Genomic DNA, 6,398 nt, shown 5'->3' on the forward strand with positions numbered 1-6,398 from the left:
TTTAACAAAGCGTTTGTGTTGAAGTACTGTAGCAGGTTTAATTCAGGATGTCAATATATCTGTCACATCCGCCCAAATTCCTATTTCTGACCCCTTGATGTTTCTGTCAGCTACAATAACCAGTGATTTGGCATAAAATAAGAGTAATTGATTGATTTCCATATCTTGAAGTGTTGTTATACTCGAGTGATGTGAAGTATTTTGACTTTTGTTTAGTCTTATTTCACCCATGCTCTTTTTCTGCTTAACATATCACAATAATTTTAATGGGGAGAATAAATTCTTAATCTTAATCAATACTAGTTCATTGTCAGTTTTAAGATCAAATGTTAGTCTTTATCATGCTTTTGCTGGACCTGTTGGGGGTTTGGTTTTATTTTGTATGTTTTTTTCTCACTCCATTTTATGAAGGGTAAATTCAAGGAGTATTTTCTTTTGTAAGACGTTGCATTTTTAAAAATAGGTTTGAATGTAAGGGACGAGTTTTTGGAAGGGTGTAAGGGTGTGACGTGAACTAGGGGGATAAAAGACAAACCTAACATACACAGCTTGTGACCAATGTCATACGCCATTGAATCCATTGCAGAAAAGTGGACAATAACAATGTACATGGATCTTTACGCATTTTCTTCTGTGTTCACTCACCTTTAACTTAATCTGACACATGCAATCAACATTTGCTCAAGAGCAGAATATTCAACTTTTTCTCCTCCCAGCTTTATTTGCTGACTTAATTAAGAAAAAAAAAAGAAATGACCTTTACTATATAAAGTATTGTATTGTCATGTTGTGTGGTTTGAAGACACTGTTGTTAATTTAATGCACTCTATACTTAGCACTTTTATGTTTTAGGCTGGTTTTAGTTGCCATTTTATTTGTTGTTTTCACTGTTTTACTTCTTATCGCAACTACACAGCAATGTACTGAATGCTGATTGTAGCGTTGGGAGCGAGTGGAATGCTGATTGAAAGACTGAATCGGTGATGATGATGGGTAAATTGTTTCCAAGCAGATTTTTAAAATGTTATAAGGGGATGTTGTCGATGTGCTGTGAGCTTAGTTATCTCAATTTATATGAATGTGACAACTGCCAGATAAAAGAAGAAATAAATAAAACAAAAACAAACAAAAAATAGGAAAGAAAAAAAAGCAACCCCCCAAAAATAAGTTGACCTCTACTCGGATCGAACCCCAACCTCCCGGATACAATTTTCTGGTAATCTAATAATTCTAATTCCAATTTTATCCCCCTTTACATTAAAAAATTTGTTTTGGAGGGAATTGTGGGTGGGGGGGGGGGGGGGGGGGGGGAATCTCGTTTATTTATATTTTCTGAAACCCCGACAGGAAGGGCTAGAACGTTTTTGAAGACCACTCACATTCATGATACAACGTCAACTCATTACATATTATTTGTTTTGTTACACCCGCACTCTCCCCGTTTAATGGACAACTCTTTCATCTCGGTCAGGAATTATGAAGTAAAGTGTCCCAAAATTTTATTGAATATTCTCCGCTTTTGTCATTCATTTTTTTTACCTCTTATGTATTTTATTATATAATCATGTTTCTTGTCTCTCATTCATCATCTCGGCATCATCATCATCATCATTATCATTATCGTCGTCATCATCCAATCGAGTGCAATCTTATATTAAGCAATTTTTAAAATTTAGCACCACTATGTCTTGTTTTTCCAACTGTCAGCCACACATTGTCCCTTTGTTCAGCATAATTATAGTGTGTTGTAGTTGTACAAACTGAAATGATTTAATATCTGCCTCATATTGCTTTGTCATTTGTCATGTGTGCTAAATGTTCTCTCTCTCATTTGTTTTCTGAATATATGTTTTAAAAAGAAAGCAAATTTCCATTTTTTCATTTGTTTTTGTTGTTTTTCTCCTCTCCTTGAAATTTGAATACAGAATGTAAGCTTTTGATGACTGTAGTTGTAAATAATAATGAGGATGTGAATATAATTAATTTTCATTAAATTTAATTTGAGACCTGATCATTGTTTCAGTGTTATGTTTGAAAACTTGGAACAACTGTTCCCCCCTCTCGCCATTGCTTTCTACCCTTGTTCTGGAGTGGTGGGTCGTTTTCCCTCCCTTTGGGTGGACTTTTCATTGGTCCATAAGCTGTTGTCGTTTCCACATGACTTGGTGCGGCTATGTGGTCTTGTGTTATGACACTCACTTTCCGATTGGATGGTCCTGGGTTCGAGCCTTGCTCAGCGCATAGTTGAGTCCTTGGAAAAGGCTCTTTACTCACATTTTCCCTCCGTACTCTGGTGTAAAATGAGTACCTGGTCGTTAACAGCATTGTCTCTGTCACTGTCAGAAAAAAAATTTGTAATATCACCTAACAGGCGTCATGAGCCTTGTCACATCCTACATGTTGTATTGCTGTTGGCCAAGGACCCCTTGTGAAGCGCTTTGAGCACGTTTAATGGATATTGCGCTATATATATATATATTATATATATATATATATATATATATATATATATATATATATATATATATATATATATAATATATAGATATATATAAAGCACAAAGCCCAAACTGAAGTTTGTGTACTTGTGGGGGAAGTCTGTTAATTTGTTTTCACCAGGGCAATATCTGGAGTCTTGATGAGAAAGGACCAGATGGACTAAACTTTCCCCAAGATTTCCCCAAATGTATTTTGTGTCCATTTAATTGTATTCCCTTTTGTGCGGATATCCAGACATCGTGTCAGTGGATGGTTTTGAAATGGTTTCAGACTAGCTTCAGGAATGTATGATTTGGATGGGGTCTTTGACCTCCCATGGTGGGCGGGAGGTCACGCTGCGTCTTCTATCCCCAATACCTGGTGTCCGAATTGCTTTCCGTCTTTGTCTTGGAATGGGATTAGCTTAGTCGTGTCCTAGTTCTGGCCGTAGTCCTGACTGGGAGGGGAACAGTAGAATGAATAATTATAGGGTTTTTTTTTCCATGTAAATCATCTCTCTGTGACATGTACTTTTATTTATTTATTTACTTATTTTTTCAAATATACAACAATGGTTTGTAAACATTTGCGTGTATTCCTCATAGTGGGGACCTGTGCTTGTGTCTTGATGAGACTTTTAGATGATCTCAAACTAAGTACAACACTTTTTCTCGTGTCCTTTCAATAGTAAATCTATAAATTTTTTGACTGTCCCATTTTCTTCCTTTTTAGTGGCGTTGAAGTGACCTAAATGTGTTTGCAAGCGCGTAAACCCATTAAACATAAAATCAGAATAGTGTCCTTTACCTTACTTATTTTCTTGGTGGGGTCTTTTGACCTCGCCAGTTGGGAGGTCACTTGCTGTGTATATATGTTATATATATATGAGAGAGAGAGAGAGGGGGGGGGGGGGGGGGGCTAAGGTTTAAGTGGCCGAGTGGTTATGGCATTACTACACTGCAAAGTCCCGGGAGTCGAGCCCTGCTTCGGCACTTTCGTTTTTTTTCCTTGGGCAAGTTTATTAACCCCCAATTTGCTCACTGGGACAACAGGTGTGATTCCTGTTGACATCAGACATCTTGCTTGATGAATTATCTATATTCCTTCGTGGATTGTCTTGGCGACGATATCTTATGATGTGGCGGAAGGGCACGTTAACTAATATATATATATATATATATATATTATTATATATATATATATATATATATATATATATATATATATAATATATATATATATGTGTGTGTGGGTGGGTGGGTGGCACTTCCTGTGACTGTGTTTGTTTTCCAATTTGCTTTCTGTCTTTGTCTTGGAATGAGATTTCTTGGTTTTGCCCTGGCCGTAGTGCTTGGCTGGGAGGAAAACAGTCAAATGCATAGTTAGTGTTTTGGGAGATGATATTATTTTCCTTGTAAATGATCTCTCTTGTTATGTATTGTTATATTTGTTATTTTGTATGTATAATGTAAACATTTGAGTGTATTCCTCTTAGTGGGATCGTGCTGGTGTCTGGGTGAGACATTTAGGTGATCTCAAACTAAGTCTAAGTACATTGATAGTGTGCTTTTGGAATCTACACCTGTTCTCTATTTGAACCAATTCCCCTTTGTCTTACCTTTTCTTGGGTGTACTTATATTGTAATTCTAAAACTTTTTACTTTCCCATATTCTTCCTTTTTACTGACGGTGATATGACCTTAATTTGTCGCAAGTACCGCAAAACCCTTAAAAACAATGTGTGTGTGTGTGTGTGTGTGTGTGTGTGGAAAGAGGGTTAGGCAGAGGAGGGGGCAAGAAAGAATGTGCAATGGACTGGCAATATACAGTTATAGTTATAGGAACTACAAAGAAGTCATAAAAAGGGGGATGGGGGTAAGGGAGAGATAGACAGGGTGGTTTGTATACCATATAAACTATAAACAGACAAAGTAGAGAGAGAGAGAGAGGTGTAAGTTGCTGTGAGCGGTCGGACTAAGACTGGTAGAAGGGAGATAACGTGTAGCTATGTATTTGAGTAGAAGATGAAGATGAAGGTAAGAATGCGAAAGAATGTTTACAATTTTTTACTCAGTTTGAAGAATGTCGATATCGACAGAAGGAAAGGGTAAAGAAATATATTTGAAAATTATACTTATCTTATGAATGGCGATGAAAGCATGTACTTGGAAAATTCCGCAAGATTATGGAAAATAAAACCTCACAAATAACTGGGGATTAAGTAACCCAAAAGAAGAAATAAAAAGTGTAGGAGATGGACAAGGAGGGTTGGAAGGAGAGGGCATAGAGCGCAATGGACGAGTGAGCAAGTTGGAGGGAAGTCCAGGCGGGTCCTAAAAGTAAAAGTCTGCAGGTGGATGGAGAGATGGATAGAAGGATGGGGAAGGTGGAAGATGTGTCACGAATTCCATGTTTTTGTTGGTCAAAAACCTACCGGTTACTACTAGACTGACGTCTTACTTAGTCTCTAAGGTTTGTGATATTTCCTTCATCGTTGGAGTAGACATTGTGTGAAGACGACTGGCTCAAACTCAAATTCACGATGAGTACATTAAATTGAGCTGTATATAGCGCAATATCCACTAAATGTGCACTATGCGTTTTACAAGGGGTCCCTGGTCAACAGCAACATTTAACATGTAGGACGGGACATAACGCCTGTTAGGCGATATTACAATTTTTCGGACAAAGACAACGCTGTTATGGCCAGGTACTCATTTTACACCTGAATACGGTGAGAGAATGTGAGTAAAGAGCCTTTTCTAAGGACTCAAATATGCGCCGAGCGCGAGGCTCGAACCCAGGACCTTCCGATCCGAAAGCGAGTGTCATACCACTAGACCACATAGCCGCACATTCAGGTGGATCACTGTTCATTCTGCATGCCTCACTCAGGGTTATTATTTTCAACGGTTTATTGGGTTTATGTCATGTCCACGAATACATTGACATCTAGTTTTTTTTTATTATACTCGTCATAATTTTCTTTCTTTTTCATTTATTATAAAAAACAAAAACAACAATGAAATAAAAAATTACCCACCACATTTCATGCATAGTTTGATTTCCTGTCTACTCCGCACCGGATTGGTAACCAAGCGAACTCTTCTTTTTGTTTACATTCCAAGACCTTATTACTTACAGAAACGACATGCCAAATATTTCTATGTCGTCTGTCTGTTTTTTTGTTTTTTGTTTTTTTTTTTTTTGGTGTTTTTAAAAAAAAGTAAATGTATTAATGCTTTTATTGTTTTTGTTGTTGGCCGTTGGCCATTTCCTATCAGCCCGAAACATTCCTGTTTGGTATTTTGTTCTTTTTTTGTTGTTGTTGTTTTTGAAGCTGTTATATTGATTCTTGAATATTACTTTTTAATTATGGTCACTAAACACCGTACTTTGGATATTGATGCATTCGTACGGCCATGTTGTCTAATGGTATGACACTCTCTTTCGGATCGGAAGGTCCTGGGTTCGAGCCTCGGTCGGCGCATAGTTGAATCCTTGGTAAAGGCTCTTTAATCACACTCTCTCTCTCTCTCTCTCTCTCTCTCTCTCTCTCTCTCTCTCTCTCTCACCGTAGTCAGGTGTAAAATGAGTACCTGGCCGTTAACAGCGTTGTCTCTGTCTGAAAAAAATATTGTAATATCGCCAAATAGGCGTCCTGTTACACGTTGCTGTTGGTCAGGGGTCCTCTGTAAAGTGCTTTGAGTACGTTTAGTGGATATAGCGCCATATAAAACAAAGCTAAAAAGCTAAAAAATGACAACTTTCTTTCTGGAAGTTTCAATTACAAGTTGACCCTTTGAAGTTTTGACGTAAAGCGCTACAAAGTGTAATAATTGAAAATGTTATCATTCCCATCTATCAACCCCTACATACACATCACACACACACACACACACACACACACACACACAGGG

The sequence above is a fragment of the Berghia stephanieae genome, chromosome 11, assembly GCF_034508935.2.
Source record: "Berghia stephanieae isolate SIO BIC M18660-M18661 chromosome 11, UCSD_Bste_1.3, whole genome shotgun sequence".
In the NCBI taxonomy this organism is placed as follows: domain Eukaryota; kingdom Metazoa; phylum Mollusca; class Gastropoda; order Nudibranchia; family Aeolidiidae; genus Berghia; species Berghia stephanieae.